Source organism: Anser anser (assembly GCF_964211835.1).
Source record: "Anser anser genome assembly, chromosome: 2".
NCBI classification, from domain to species: Eukaryota; Metazoa; Chordata; class Aves; order Anseriformes; family Anatidae; genus Anser; species Anser anser.
The window spans coordinates 29,513,457-29,529,863 of NC_139721.1; positions in this window are offsets into that span (position 1 = coordinate 29,513,457).

Below are 16,407 nucleotides of genomic sequence, written 5' to 3' on the forward strand. Positions count from 1 at the left end.
CCCTGAAATTTTCATATTAGTACTGGATAATTATGTGGATACAAAATGTCAAGGAATGTTAACTGTTTCAACTCTGTGTTGAAAAAGAAGTATTATCACACTTTTTTTCCCTCAAAATTTTACTTTTTTTTCCTAGTGATCTTTACCAGCACTAAATATAGAATATAAACAAATACATGAACTGAGGGAGTGATTGTAAAGATTATTGTCTTAGAATTTTAACTTCAGCCTCAAGGTTTTGAGGTCAATTTGTTATACTGCAATGGTTCCTTAGATTTTTCTGGACTAGGTGGTCTCACATTCTTGATTCATTTTGTATAGCCAAATAAAAGAAAATAAAATAGCTCAGGCTCGCCAAATTTAGAAAAAAAAAAAAAAAAAAAGTAATTTGAATGGAAAAATTCATTTCCATTTTTTGACCCTTCAGTGTACTGTATATTTATGCAACAGTTGCAAATAAATATATTGTAGTAGCAAATACACTGAGTGAACCTGTAGCACCCTTAACAGTTTCTCAAAATTAAATTGAGCTTCTCTGCATCACATTATTGTTTTATTAGGTGTCACTAATGCTAGGCTAGATTTGTTCCTGTGATTTTCAGTAAAAAAAAAAAAAAAAAACATTTGCAAATTCCCTTCTCTCAATACGAAGATTTTTTCATACTTACCAAAACACAAATTTATGTAGGATAAAAGCCATTTAAAAGAGACCACTGCGCAAATTTGTATCCTATGTATGCTATGAGGGTAGGGTAGCTGATAGGAGACCACTGTCTGGTCTTTCCTTGACTAGGGAACTGCCATTAAGATCCTTAAAACTGCATATCTACCAAAAGATGAGTCAAGTGAAGGACATTTCTAGACAAAAGTTGAAAAGCATGAAATAAATTATATGAGTTCCGTCCTTTTTTCTGCTCTAGATCTTGTCAGAAAGAATATATATATATATATTTCTAGAATTCTAATTTTCTTCTTTTTTTCCCTCTTACTTTTTTTTTTTTTTCCTGCTTCTCTGCAATGATATCATACTTGTCTGTCATTAAAAAATGAAAAGTAAGATCTATTTTTTTTAGGCTGTTACTTATAGATGTAGTTGAAGAAAAGAAGAAAAAACAAACCAACCAAACAACAAAAAAAAACCAACATTATTTACACAGATTAATGTTGGCAAATAATTTCTGCGTGGAACTCCATTGGAATTAAGAGAGACCAAGACAGAGTAGCAGAGCAGAAGAAAGCCAGTGTTTACACTCTCGTTTATAAAGATCAATTTTCACATATTCTAAAATGCATAGAACTATGATTTATTTCTTTATACAGTGATACAGTAGGTAGTTAACATATCAGCAAGAATTATAACCTTTAGCAGCATCAGCACTTTGTTGATGAAATGAAGCATCCTTCTGCTTTGCTAATTCCAGCTATATAATAAATTTCATTTTAACTAATCTTCTGTGATAGTGTTATTTATGCTGCTTACCTAATGCATTCTCTCTTTGGTTCCCCATCAGATGGTAAGAGCCATGTAGCCATGACTCAAAGTCAGTTTTCGTCTCTGCTTTCACAGCAAGATGATAAGAGTTACTGCATGTCAGCTCACACAAGCCAGGACTCACTTCATCAGGCCAATTTGGAATTTAATAAGTTAGGAAACTTTAAGGTAGTGGATCTAGCTGTTGGTATAGCTGTGCTTTCACTTCTGCTTTTCAGTCTTAAACATGACTTTTCCTTCACTGTGAGTCTTACAGGCTCACAATAGTGATTCTGAAAATTCAAAGGGTCTTGTCTGATCATGTCTAAATCTCTAGTGAATCATTCCCTACAGTTCAGGAAATGAACGATCAAAAAAGGAAAGTTTATGCCAAAAGAAAATAATATGGAAAGAACCACTATGACACCAGTAGTTACTATGTAACTTTTCTCTCCCTAAATGGCCTTATATTTATATTAGTAACATTTCTTATTCTGTTCTATTGAACCAAAGGAGTTTCAGTTGTGTTTGGAAAGGAATGGAACTTGATGCAGCAATGGGTTTTCATTAAATTGAACTTATAGTAGCTTATGGTGAGTGCCAACAAGGCATAAAGGGAGAATTAACTGAGGCCTTAATGTCATCACATTTCTTGAGCCAAATATTCACTGGAGATCACTCGGGAGAAAACAAATAATATATTGCAATGATTTCATCATAGTCTGTCAAGCAGAAATAAACACAGACATTAAGTCTCAGGGAACCTTAGAGAAAATATAGACAGGAGTAAGCTCTACAGTAATGTAACTTTCAGAAACAAAATATTGCAACAGAAGAAATATATTTTAGAAAGCAAGGCCTATCACAGTTCCTCTGCTCCTTAGTAAAGATAAATACTTTTATCCACTACAATTTAGGACATTCATTAAAGGTCTAGATGTTGGTGATTGCTTCTTATCCAAGTGTTAGAAGTGCTGAAAGTTATGACAGAGACTTTCTCATTTATATTTATGCCTCTTGAGCGACTCTCCTCTTTTAATAAACCTCTCTTTTGCTCATCTCATTACTGATCAGACAGCCTCACTTGTCAGTATGGACAGAGCAATGGGAACTTGAATGAGCTACAGGCTAAGAATATAAAACAGAATGTATAAGTAGGCATAGAAATTATAATAACAGAAATACAGATTCTAAATAATAATAATAATAACAATAATAATAATAATAATTTTCTGTGAAAATCTCAATTAAAATTCCGTTAATTCCATTAGATTGGAAGATGGAAACCTCATAAAAGTTTATAACACATATTTTAAAAAATCACTAAAAAAGTTAAACTTGCAGTAATTTAACTGCCATATTTACTTACAATGTTAAAACTAAGCCAAGTAAAAATAAATAAATAAATAAATGGCCTAAATAGTAAAAGATTAACATTTAAATATTGTTAAAACTTTCATTCAGTTTAATGTCACAGCATAAAGTCAAGAAATTAAATTAAACAGAAATAATCAGTGAAAGTTTCATTTGACAGTTTGTAAGTTAAATTTTGCTAAGCTTGTCAAAATGCATTCCACAATCATCAAAATGATATTGTGCATTTCCTTCTAGTGGAACTGTGCAATATTAGACTATATTTGTTGGCACTGGTGAGTTCAGCTTAGGCTATAAATTTCCCTATTCTTTTTTATAATCTGTTGATCTTATGAAAGAAACTTTATTTTCTCTATAAACTTTATATCACCTTTACCACTGATTTTAAAGGTAGAGCAGGATTTGCTTTCAAGTGTTTGCTCAAGGACCAGTGGACTTGTGGTTAAAAATCTCCAGTACATTTCAGCTCTCTTTTCCTCTCATCTAGATTTATTATTCAAATCATCACAGAGAGCCAAACAATCTCAATTTGTACTGTACAATCATCATGGAGTAGAGTCACAGAGAAAACAGAAAAGAGAGAGGCATTGTAAACATAAACAAAATGAGCAGTAACTGTATTAAACTGATGTGTTTTAAAATTATTAATGTTATATTTTGAGGATTGGTAGAGTTTATTTAGGCAAGGGTAAATGGTGTAAGAGAGGATATTTGGAGAAAGGAGACAATGGTTGGAGCAGAGGAGGAAAAGTGGTAGTGAAGCTAAAATTATACTAAAAGAACTTGAAGAAACACAATTGGGTAAAATCAAACAATCATGACAGAGAAGGTTTAGTACAAATTTACACAATGTGAAGTAATTCTTTGCTGAGATAACCAGTCTGACAGGGCATGAACAGAAACATCAAGCTAAGAGCTTTTAATCCAGTTCCCATCTGGACTCCATCAAGATCCTGGTAGCATGTGGGGAGGTACATCAACCCCTAGAAAGCAGTATTAATGCAAATGGTCCTTGCACTGTTACCACAGACACTTCTGAGCTGACACAGGGAATCTCATCTGTTGTCTACCTTAAATACAAACAGGGCATACAGATAGCTTATCCTATTTGAAGTTAGAGCTGTTATTCAGGCAAAGAAACAATAGATGATATCTTTAATATGGGAATATTCAAGGACAGTCAAATTTATTCTCCAGGAGGGAAAGACTGAGGCTATATCCTTCTGTAAAATGGAAACATTCTAAAGCAGAGCACAAATTTGTACTAGAAGTTAAGCAAGGAAGAGAGCTACTGAGTCTCTTTACCATCTTAGGGCACTTAATGGAAAAGGTGTGAATATCCAAAAGTCTCCTCCCTGTTCTATCACTTCATTTGGAAAAAAAAAAAAAAAAATTAAAAAGAAAGAAATTTTGCCTTGGAATAGCAGCTTTGCTTGGAGCTATCCAGCTCTCCTCTTGTACATCACTAAGACCCTAAACATTTCTACTAGAGACAATCCAGTCAAAAGAGTTGTTTTCTGTTTAACCTTTAATGGACAACATTAAAAAATAAAAAATAAAAAAATCTTCTCTTTCATTTTGTCTAATAGTGTGGTAACTTGCAAGACTAAAATCATTCCAGAATTCTGTAACGATTCTCACTCCTAACCACAAAATTTGTCATTTTTAATTATATGCCCTGGCTTCTGCCCACATGAAGATGTCCATGATCTTGAGCAACATAATGTAAATGGACTTTCTTTCTCAGATGGAGAAGGCTTGAGAATTCTGATCCCTGTAAACTACTTCACAGGTTTGAGGTTGCTTCTTTTAAATCCAAGAGTCCTCATTGTACTGAGCTGAGCAGGAAGACAGATTGGTCTTCCTTCAGAAAGCAATTTCAAAAATCAGATTATTTTATACTTTCAGAACATAAATTTGCTTTTGCCAATACTTTATGTTGATTAATCATTCTTTTTTTGACTGGCTAAAAAAACAAAACATGTTTTGACTTTGTAACTGTTCCTCTTCTATGCTAAGACTTCACTCAGCAAACATCAGATATGACTTTAAAAAAAAAAAATGCACAAAGAAAATCCACAAAAAATCCCAACAAATTTTGCATGTTACAATTACAGGCAATTGTAATCCAGAACTATTTAATTTGGATTACAGGCTCATCAAATCTTAGTGCATGCATATACCCCTCTTGTTCTATTGCTAAACGGGACTTGTAGGCAGTATTGGCTAGAACAATAAACCATTTTTGTATAAGAGCTGAAAGAAAAGGCACAAAATCACAATGTAATAAATAAAAGATTAAATATGGGTGCTGTTCACAGTACCTATTTGCAGATCCCTAAAATCCAACTCTCAGTTTGTGAGTTGAAGAATACCCAAAAAGGATACATTAACATCCCAGTCAGTCTGGTAATAACGTTGCAGAGAACTGGAAAATAGCCAAAGAGCATTTCAAAATATATTTAATGGCAGTTGGAGCAGAAAAGTGAAAGTGAGGGCACCAATCTTTCCACGTTGCAGGAAAAACAGCAAAAACATTTTCAATAACTCTATTTTTCAGGAGAAAATATAAATTAAATATCTTGTACTTCACAACAAATGACCTTTGAATAGATCAGTTTCTTTGTTTTCATGAACTGACTGGGCAAACAACAGATCAGATCTGAGTAGAATAGAAGGATGTGGTGATTTCCCCCTGCTGGACAGCTATTTTCCACCAGGACTACTTTCTCAATCCCCCTCTGAAAAGGAAGAGGGGGAGAAAATACATTGAAAAAGGTCTCAAGGTTTAAGATAAAGATAGGGAGATCACTCACCAATTACCATCACATGCAAAACAAACTCAGCATAAGGAGGTTTATATAATTTATTGCTAACAGACTAGAGCAGTGAGAAACTAAAAGCAAACTAAAAATAGCTTTCTTGCCCCTTTGCCTACACCTTGCAGGAAGTCCAAGGAAGTATTTGGACACAGAAGAGCAAATGGCCGTGGGGAAGAGCGAAATACCCAGGAAGAGGGAACCAGTGCATGCTAGTGCAGGTAGTAGAAAGCTATCCAGCTCTCCATCCACATTCCTTGTCATTTAGCACTGTGGGGTTTCACACTTGCTTCACTCAATACAAAATTTAAACAGAAAATCTCAAAACTACTTTACAGAAAATGAGCTTATTTTCTTATTGTCTATGTAGCAAAAAAGTGTTTTTATCCATCTTTGATGTTTTAAGAAACTTCTACTCACAATTGCTTTTTGTCACTCACTGGGTAAATAACAGTTTTTCCAATGAGAACCTGTAAGCACTTAGTTTGAGGACTGAGTCAACTAGGTTACTCATCATAGAATCACAAAAGGGTTTGGGTTGAAAGGGACCCTTGTAGATCACCTAGTCCACCCCCACCTGCCATGGGCAGGTACATCTTTCACATCTTTCACATCATCAGCAAATTCAGCTAGCCCACTTGACATTTCTTTCTCCTGCAATTTAGATTTCAGTTTATTTAGCTGCTATAGGAAGCAGGTGAAGAACAATACAGTCTTCAATAAGCACTGCTGCTTCTAAATTGGGCATGTCCCTTTCATGTACTGTCTTAGGCTGTATTCACACTGGGTACTTTTGGACATCGTTCTTTAGACAAGTTCTGTGATTCCCTCTTTCTGTCCTTTGTTTCTAGGAAGTGTCAATGAAAAGACTGAGAGACTATATTTTTTTGAAGGTTAATATGCACAGGTTACTATTAATCCAACAGGGGCCTCCTTTTGGGATGATTTATCCACAAAATATATTGTACAGAATATTAAGCATTTATATTATGTTGCCTATAGTAACCCAGTGTAGTTTTCAATATCTTTTTTTATTATTATTATTAATTAAAAAGCAAATAACACTGCAAAGAAATTGGGTGTTCATGGGAACACAGAAGAGAGAAATCCATTGAGTGTTGAAAACATTCAAATTTGGCAGTCAGCTGGGAAATGACTATTTCAGTCATCAGTTCAAAAGGGATACAAAGGAGGGATAAAATAAGAATACAGTCAACTTTCCATCTCTAGAATTTTTCAACTGTTTGTTTCTAGTCAAAGACAACTATAATAAGAACCTACTTAGGTGCTGCACTTTACACTTTCCACCTTAAACAAAGGGAAACTTAATTTTTGCTATTATAATGTCAGACACACAAATAATTGTAGTTGGCCACTAGTAAGTTATTATTTTGTATTCTGGAAAAAAAAAAGTCTAAATATATTGTCTGTGAAAGCTGTTAATGAATATATCTAAATAGCTTTTTTATAAGTAACATGAGATATTAAATTATTGTTCTAATAGTTAATAATAAAATCAAGCAGCTAATATCCTTAGATCAGCCTTAGTGTGCAAATAAATTGTGAGATCATATTTTTTTATTTACCATCTTTCTAAAAACATGCAAAATTATTTAATAGTCACTTGTCAAATAATCCTTGTTTAGTGTATTCCTGTACATGGGTGATATTCAGATAAGATTAGGTGTGTGCTTAAAATAATAACTAGGAGAATAACTGCATTTTTCATGAATGTTGGTATCAAATTTAAAGTACCTTATCTTCAATTGTTTTCATGCTTCCATTACAGGCAATCTTGCCAAATATTTACAAAATGCACATAGGTGAAACCTGCAAATTCCCAAGTGAATTTCAAAATGTAGAATTAGCAGATAACATAGATTGGATGTTTTACACACGACTCTTTGAGTATAAAATAAGATTCCTTTTCAATTAGTTGTGTTGATCGTTCCATGAAGGAAAGAATGAACATCACAGCTATCTAATTAACAGACATAATTAAACATACATATATATATATATTATCATTACAACAAACTAAATTGTTTTCTCTGTGGTAAGTAAAGTATCCAACAGGCAGTCTGATAGAGCAAACCCTTCTGTGTCTCCCACAAAATTTATTCTCTGATTAGTCCTCTCCCTAGAACTCCACTTAGGGTTAGCTCCAAACCTGTCCTCTTCCCCCTTCACCTACTCCAGGCTGGAACAGTACTCCTCCCTTCTCACTGGGATAGTGGAGTAATGGAAATCCCACCTCCTGGACCCAAGCCTGGATCCTGCCACCACTTTGGCCTTACCCCCAGCAGGTTGTTTGGAAGTCTATCATGTCCATATAACCAGTACACCAAACACTGCTCATCAAAAAGACTGTCTACAGTTGAACAGCAAAAAAAAAAAAAAAAAGTGTAAAAGGTGTTCAGGAACATCTTAATACTGTACAATAAATTATTATTTATTAGTTATTCACTCATTGCTAGTTATCATACAGACCTCCTCCATTTTGTCAATTAGGCGAGTTTTTCCATACATGAGATAAACCTATTGAAAGCAAGCACGATGAATGTTGTTGGGATCAACCTGTCTGTACAATGAATTGCAAGGCTTCCATGCAAGAAATGTAAGATTCACTCTTTATACTCTACTGTGTTCACAACAACCTGCTTTGAAGTATCACTTCAATTTCCCTGAACTGTTACTACCAATTAAAATATAAAAACTTGGAAGTTACAAATATTTTCTTTTTTGTCCCAAGATATTTTTAAAATCAAGATGGATGATTTCTCTGATTGACATCTGTAACACTCTACAATACACAGCAAGTAATGTGAACATAAGGTAGAACTATTAATGTTCCTGAGTTTTTGTGCAAAGGCATTAAAATAAATGTGTATTAATAACATTTGAATAAAAACTGACATTATTCTGCCCATGACATTAATGTTTTGACATAATGGATATAATATCTTCCACATAATGTGATCAAATTATATTAAAAAGGAAACAAACAAGCAAATGCAATACAAAGAAGAGCCCATATCTATTAAATCATGTCATCATTTAAACAGTAGTAAGATCTCATACGTTAAATGATGTGAAATATAAACATTGATAGTTTTTAAATAGCAAAGTTTGTGAAGAATTTTAACAGATGACTGCAAAGATGACATTTGCATCTTTTCCTTGTTTTTCCAAATTATTCAGTTCTCAGTTTATTAATGATAAGCCATTTGTTCTTTCCTATGTATTTCTGAGTCAGATTATGAATAACACTATTTCCTACTTTTTTAAAAACTGTATAACTTCTGATATGTAGTTTCTGTAAGACAGTAACAAGGATAGTGAAGTCAGTATATAGTTTTTAGATGTTTTTGTAAGAAGATATTTGAAATATACAAAACACTATGTTTTCTAGTAACAAAAGATTTGCTTATGAATTATTCAAGGTAGAACAAATCACACCGACATCGACTAATATAAGGTTTAGTTCTACTATATACTGGTCATCTGACCATCTTTGTTCATCTCTGCCTTCTTGATTTTGCTAAGCTTTTTCCAAACTATGTCATCTCCATAAATATACCTATTTTATCACAACTGTTCAGTATGCAATTCATGTCAAAGCTCTCCCGACCTTCTTGCTTTGTTGTTTCCTCACTGGACAAACACTAGCTGTATACAGCTTACTATGCCACAAACCACACCCCCCAAAAAAAGATTTTTTTTTTCATATCAAACATGTCAGATGCTAGACCCTAAGACTGTCTATAGAAATAGCACATACAAAAATGGAATTGAATTGTAGTCATGGGCTCTGTTTTCCTGAGAATTCCTGCCAGAAACCCATTAAAATAACAAAACTATAGAAAAATAAATGAGATGATCAGCCATATCCCTGATAATTCTTCACTTAGATTAGACACTTTTTTTTTTTTTAAGTAATTAAAATATGTCACTTAAAAAACGCGTAAAAAAAATAAATCCTTTTCTTAGAGACTTCTAGGGGGAAATTTTTACCAGTAGTTCCAGCAGTTTTTATTATTCTGTTTTCCAAGGAAGAAATTGGGTTATAGGCAGTAGGTATTCAGAAAAAAACTAATACGTACAATTCTAGCAAATAAGCAAATAAATAAATAAATAGACAAACAAACTAACAGTCCAATCACATTTGTAAGTGATCATGAAGTAATTTACCGGTATTTCAAAGCACTTCATCCAGTGGTTATAACCTCTTTGTCTCCTCTAGGGTAGACAAGCACTCACTGAAACATTTTAGCTTGAATATTGGTAGCAACACTGTAAGATTTACTGAATGCACACTTGATGTTAAGATCATCTCATTTTCTTTAGAGTTTCTTTTAGGAGGATAGTGACCTACTGCCATTCTATTGTACTGTGTACAATTTATATGACACCAGAATGCCTCCAGGTTCAATATGCACTATTGAAAGTAAAACAAATTATACCCATAGGTTTTCTTTCAGCTGTTTAACAGCATAGAATGAGTTCAAAAGGAGAAAAAATAAATAATAGAATAAAATAAAATAAAAAAGAATAAAATAAAATACAAAAGAATAAAATACAAAAGAATAAAATAAAAAAGATAAAAAATAAGATAGGATAAGATAGGATAAGATAAGATAAGATAAGATAAGATAAGATAAGATAAGATAAAATGCCAAAACAGAAAAGTAAAATCAATTATAACATATTTCATGTGGGATTCAGTTTGGAAGAATACATACTTATTTTCAAAGATCTATACTTTCACTACTGAAAAAGGAATTTATCAAAACAAATCCAGATAATTAAAAAAAAAAAAAAGTCAAACACACACAAAAAATAAAGTATCAAAGCATGTTTTCCTGAATATTTTTAGATATTTTCAATATTATTTTTTTTCAATTGTGATTTTAATTAGATACAGAGACATACATGCCTTTCCACTATTTTTTAAGGATTAAATCATGAAAGTGAAAATATTTCCAGAAAATTTGGAACAGAATTTGTAAAAGGCTATTACCAATACTTAACAGCAGTTATCATTATAAATGAAAGCAAAATTGGGAATGGATCAAATTTAAAATGTCTAGTAAAGGAAACCTTTAAAACTTTGGGAAAAGTGTCCTTCAGTGTGAACTTATGGTACACACTTCACTGGATCGTAATAGATAAGAAATAAAAGCATCACTATGGAACTTGAGCTGATTTCTCATTTATTTACTTATTTTATTTACTGTGGAAATATACAATATTATATTCCTGAAATATTAGTTAATTTCTTGGGATCAATTAGATATGCATGTGGTGGGTGGGCAGAAAGAACTTAATAAAAGAAAACAAGAAGGTTGTGGAGATTGACTAGGGACACATGTAAGGACAGTACAAGCTGCACCAACCCTAGGTAGCACGGGGCAAATTTCTTGAATCTTACCAACACAGCTGTTATATTCCCCTACCAACCAAGGAAACAACCAAGGAAGCAAGTGGGCCTATGCTTACATTTAAGCTATACAGGCTGATGTAGGGTTATAAATTCGCTTCTATTGCAGTTGTTTCATACAGCCAGAAAGTACTTCTTGAAGAAGTAATTTTTTAAATTTTCACAACAGTTTGCTTCAATGCACGTGAGACATTCTTGTGGGTACAAGTATGACAATCACAAACAATCAACCAGATAATTTACCTTAATAGGCCAAGAAGCATTATGGTCAATCCTGAAGTAATGACTATAGCTTTTCAGATTATTTTACACCAATTTCCTATAATCTTTTGACCATATTCTAATTTGCTATAACAGTATGGTTTTCACTAAAATAGAACTTTTTAAGTAGACAAGCTTGAAGTTTTACACTTTTACTTTCCCATGAGAATAATAACAAAAACAACAAAAGATGGAAAAAAGACCAGCTTACTACCTGCATTGGTAATATACACAACTTATGTATGGCAGTTATGATGTTTACTCAGATTCACTTTATTCATTTGCTCTTCCATGCATATGTTCCATATAACATGTACAAAGACATATATTTTCTCCTTAGAGTGCGACTACAGTCTGAATCACCTGAAGGTCTTTGGAAATATGTGTGAAATAGTAACAGACTGTGAGAGTCCTGAGAACAGTAACTGGGCTTAATTGCACTGATCAGACTCACCTGGAATCCCCAGCCTCTGCCCAGGATCTCCATTTATGTTCACGTTGTATGACCTGAGTCAATTAGTGATTGACTTACTCAAACACATATTCTTTAAACATTTTACTATGTTTTGACCTTTCTTTTTTTTTTTTCTCTCTATAGAAGTTGTTGAGGAGATGCATTATCTCCCATCCATGAAGTGAGTTGAAGATAAAAGGCAAGTGGGGTGTCCTAGATGAGGGAAAGCCACTGATAGCATCCTGTTCAGTGATGAATTTCCTATAAAATTAGATGGTGGTTGGTTGAGGTGTTACATTGGTCTTACATCCTACATAAATTACAAGTGCTTTAATTTGAATGAGTTCTTGATATCATCCCAGACAGTGATGCTGGACATGCTGTCCCTAGAATACCTCAAAGCTTCCCTTCATCTTCTTCCTCTTACTTACGGAACCTAAGAAGGGAACTACAAACCTAGGATGTGGGAGAACAGTGCCAACATAACCTAACAAGTTGTTAAAACAATAGTGATCATAGTTGCCAAATACATCAGTTTATGATATTTAACCCTATTTACCTGAAACTCTAGTGTTTGAGCTAACTTTTTCTTTGAGGTGCCATGATTTAATTGGCATCTGAACTGGAGGAAACAAATTGACACAGCACAAAAATTGATATTCCTTTTAATTTTTGTTGATTCTTATACAAAATTATGTCTGTATAAATGTCTAATTTAGAGTATACATCATAATATGTGTCTATCATTATTATAATTATAAATATTCTGTGAAACAAGGACATAAAAATCTTTCTTCACATTGCTGTTGGTTTCACAATAAAACTAATTTAACTTTAAGATATAGTGCATTCAGAAATGATCATCTGCATGGAAATTGATTTTAAAAAAAATAAAATTTGGTAACAATATTTGGACTTACTAATCAAGTTAGTTTACAGAATGACATACCAATTATTACCAGAAATTGTTACAGACAAATCTAGTAGCTATATTTAGAAATTCTTCAGTAATCTGTGCAGATGTTTCATTCTCTTCCTCAAACCCCTATGCTTATAAAGGAGGCACTAGGGTAACAGAGAAGTGGAGTGCAAATGGCCTGTTGCAGTTTTGCAGAAAGGTTGTTCCTTTTGACAAGTCTAAGAGAAGCTAGAATTCTGAAAACAGCTGTGGATTAACACTGCTGTCATTTAGTGCTAGCTGAGTTCATTTTGGCCGGAATGGGTATCTAACTGCTGAGTTTATCATAAAATTTCAGAAAAGGATTGCTAAAAAATAAAAATGAAAAAAAAAAAAAAACATGATTTCAACGTTTCTAAGTTCTTTCCTGTTGTTTGCACAAGGAAGTTAATTTTGGGGACATATACTGAAATACACGATATTTCAGCTGTGACAAATGAAGTATGAGCACTATATTCCGATAATATTTAACACAGAAATTCATTTTTAAAAAAAAAAACGTTTTTTGTTTTTGTTTTTTTAGTTTTCACAAATATGAGCATTGTTTGACCATTACTCTTAGGGAAATTCCAGCCCCCATGTTTTAAAATGTATTCTCTTGATTTCTTCCCTACAAAATCAAAATCAATAGTTATTATTGAAGAATTCTCTTTCTGTTGTTTTCCTGGCAGACAAAAAGGGAAATATTATAAAGGTACAAGCATTACCAGATTAATGTATTTTAATGACTGTGTGCTCAAATGGAAAATGTTCTTTTTGGAATGAACAGTTTCCTAGTGGATCACCCAAAGTTCATGCAGCAATTAACATTAATTATTTCAAACATATGCTGAAAACTTTATAACAGATATTAGCTGGCAAGGTTAATTATGGAATGTGAAAGCAATACACTGATGTAATAAATACAAGGAAACTAAATTCTAAGGGGAACTGTGCCAGCAACCAGAAGATGAAGCTACAATCCATTCCCATAATAGCAAGTGCTAATGCAACATGTCACTTTCAGAAGTCCTTGCCCAGCTCTAGTACCTCACAAGACTAAACTGGGATTATATCCCTGTGGAGTGAATTCCTAACTTGTAATACATGTCACATTCATTTCCCACTCATGAGACTAACATCTGACACAAAATATGGCAGAAAATCTTTTCAGATTCCTCCTTGGTCTTCACACTAAGTTAGAAGAAATAGAGTTCAAGTTATGTTGAAGCTGGACTGTGCTTCAAAATAAAGTCTATTTCAGAATAATTACTTTTCTAAACCACTGCTCCTTTCCTACTAACAAACATTATGATGCTAAGGACACTTTTGATGCTTACCTCCAAAACAATAGTTGCAGACTAAAATGTTTGATTACGTACAAATTATAGAGAACATTTGGACATCCGTTATTAAAATGATTAGATTTCTGTGATGCCGCTTTTCTTTTTTCTATTTTGATTAGTTTTGTCAGAGTTATTAAGTGCAAACAAATTCTAAAATAAAACAAAACAAAAAAAAAAAACATATTTCCTGCAAGCAGTCTTTGAACTTCAATAACTATATTTTCCTGATATTGTACAGTTTAACCTGGTAGGAGTAATTGGTTCTGTGTGATTTCCTCAATTGCAAGTCTTGTAACTATGTTTTTCAGCTTTTTTCCAATACTCATATTGATTTTGAAACTTTGCCAATGTTTTGGGGTTTGTTGCTATGCAAACAATTGAATGTTAGCTTTTGAAATTATTGATCCATTTCCAAGAAGGCTGAGAAAAGTTTTTATTTTCAGCTTTTATATGTTATAATAAATATATTACTTCTAAGGAAGAGATATAAATAATTTTATAATCATATTTTATTTTTAACAGATGGACACAAGAAAGACGTATTGTCTTGGTCATGTTTTCAGTTCTTTTTCTTTAATAAGAACTAATTCAACTAGTAGAATATCTATTTTCAAAAGTGTTCAATATGCTCAACAATTCATTGGCATACATCATTTCTGAATGAACAAAAATTAATACAAAAAAAAAATGTGTAAAAAAGTTCACAAAATTCAGTTCTGTCCTGGATTTGAAGACCATAAAGAGTGAGTTTTTCAATACAAGGATTTTGTCTCATTCTGTCTCTCACAAATACTGAAATTTTCCTTCTTTTAGCTGTAACTTCAGAAGTGCTGCAGTTTCCTCCTGTTCCTTTAATAAAAACGCTTGTAAGTTAATGAAAGCAATATTTTATTTGAATTACAGGGAGATATACTTTGTACATTTATTCAGATGTAAAAGGGAGCAAGGCTAAACTGGAAGTCATGGCATCATATTACAACAAAACATGGTCTAAAAAGTCAAGTTCTGTAGAAAGCGATTAAAAAAAAAAAAAAAAAAGAGTGAGGGAGAGGGAACAGAAGCACAACCATTGATGGAAAAATAAATAAATTCCCACCAATTTGTATTCAGACAAGCTGAATTCATAAGGTCCATCAGAGGCACTGTGGAAAAGAACCCATGTTGTAGCATGTATTCTTTGGCATCAGATGTAAGCAGCCAGCATCCTGTGCACTGATATAGGCAGAGCTCATGGGGGGGGGGGCCTCATTGCAGAGCATGGAGAGAAATGATATTTTCAAAAAATAAAAGTTTTATATTTTTCCTGTCTTTTTCTCATTAGTAGTAGTAGTAGTAGTAGTAGTAGTAGTAGTAGTAGTAATAATAATAATAATAATAATAATTAATAACAATAGAAAACAGCTATATAATTTTAGATGTGCGTTAAAAAGAAATGGACTAAAAGCAACCTAGACTGGCACATTATTTATGAGACTAGTTTTTAACACTGTCATAATAACTTCCTTCTGGGATGGATTCAAAAGAATAAGCTTCTTTCCAGGTTCTGTTTAGAAAAAGCTATTATCCTGCCAGGACAGCTCATGAGAGATATCACTACAAAAACTATGTTTGACCTGAAATACTAATGCTAGCTTAACCCTCAGCAGGATCCAAACACTTTGCTTGGTCTACATCTAATGAAATACTTGCGCTTAATTATCTACTTAGTTCATACAAATGAGTACTTCTCCACCTCCTAGTGTTCAGAGGATGTCTAATAGAGGATGATAACACAGTAACTGATCTTCCACTACGGTAAGTTAAAGGAGCTGTGTCAGCTGAAATCAGCCATGGACCTCACCAATAGATAGGAGTGTTTTTAAGGGATAATGAATACAACTTTAATGTTATTGAGCTTTTATATGATGCTGGTTTTAATTTTCTGTTTTTAAATAGTAGTATAATTTGCATTGATAGCATGCAATTATATTGGCAATGGAAGATAATCTCCAAATCCCTACATTAAAAAAAAAAAAAAATAGGTTAGCATATTATTGGATTTCCACAGACTTTCAGTGACATTGTTTTACCATTATTTTGACATGATAATGTCTCATAACATAGTTACATAATCTTCTATCAGCTTGACATGACATTGTCACCATGGATGTGTACTGACACTTGAAACAAATGGAGAATTACTGTTGCCATTTTGTGCGGGAAAAAAAAAAATGCTGCACACACAAAGCAATTTTGTTTTCACAATACAATGATCTGCTTTAATAACAGCTTTCAATTTTAGATGTCTATTCTTTTTTTCTCTCCC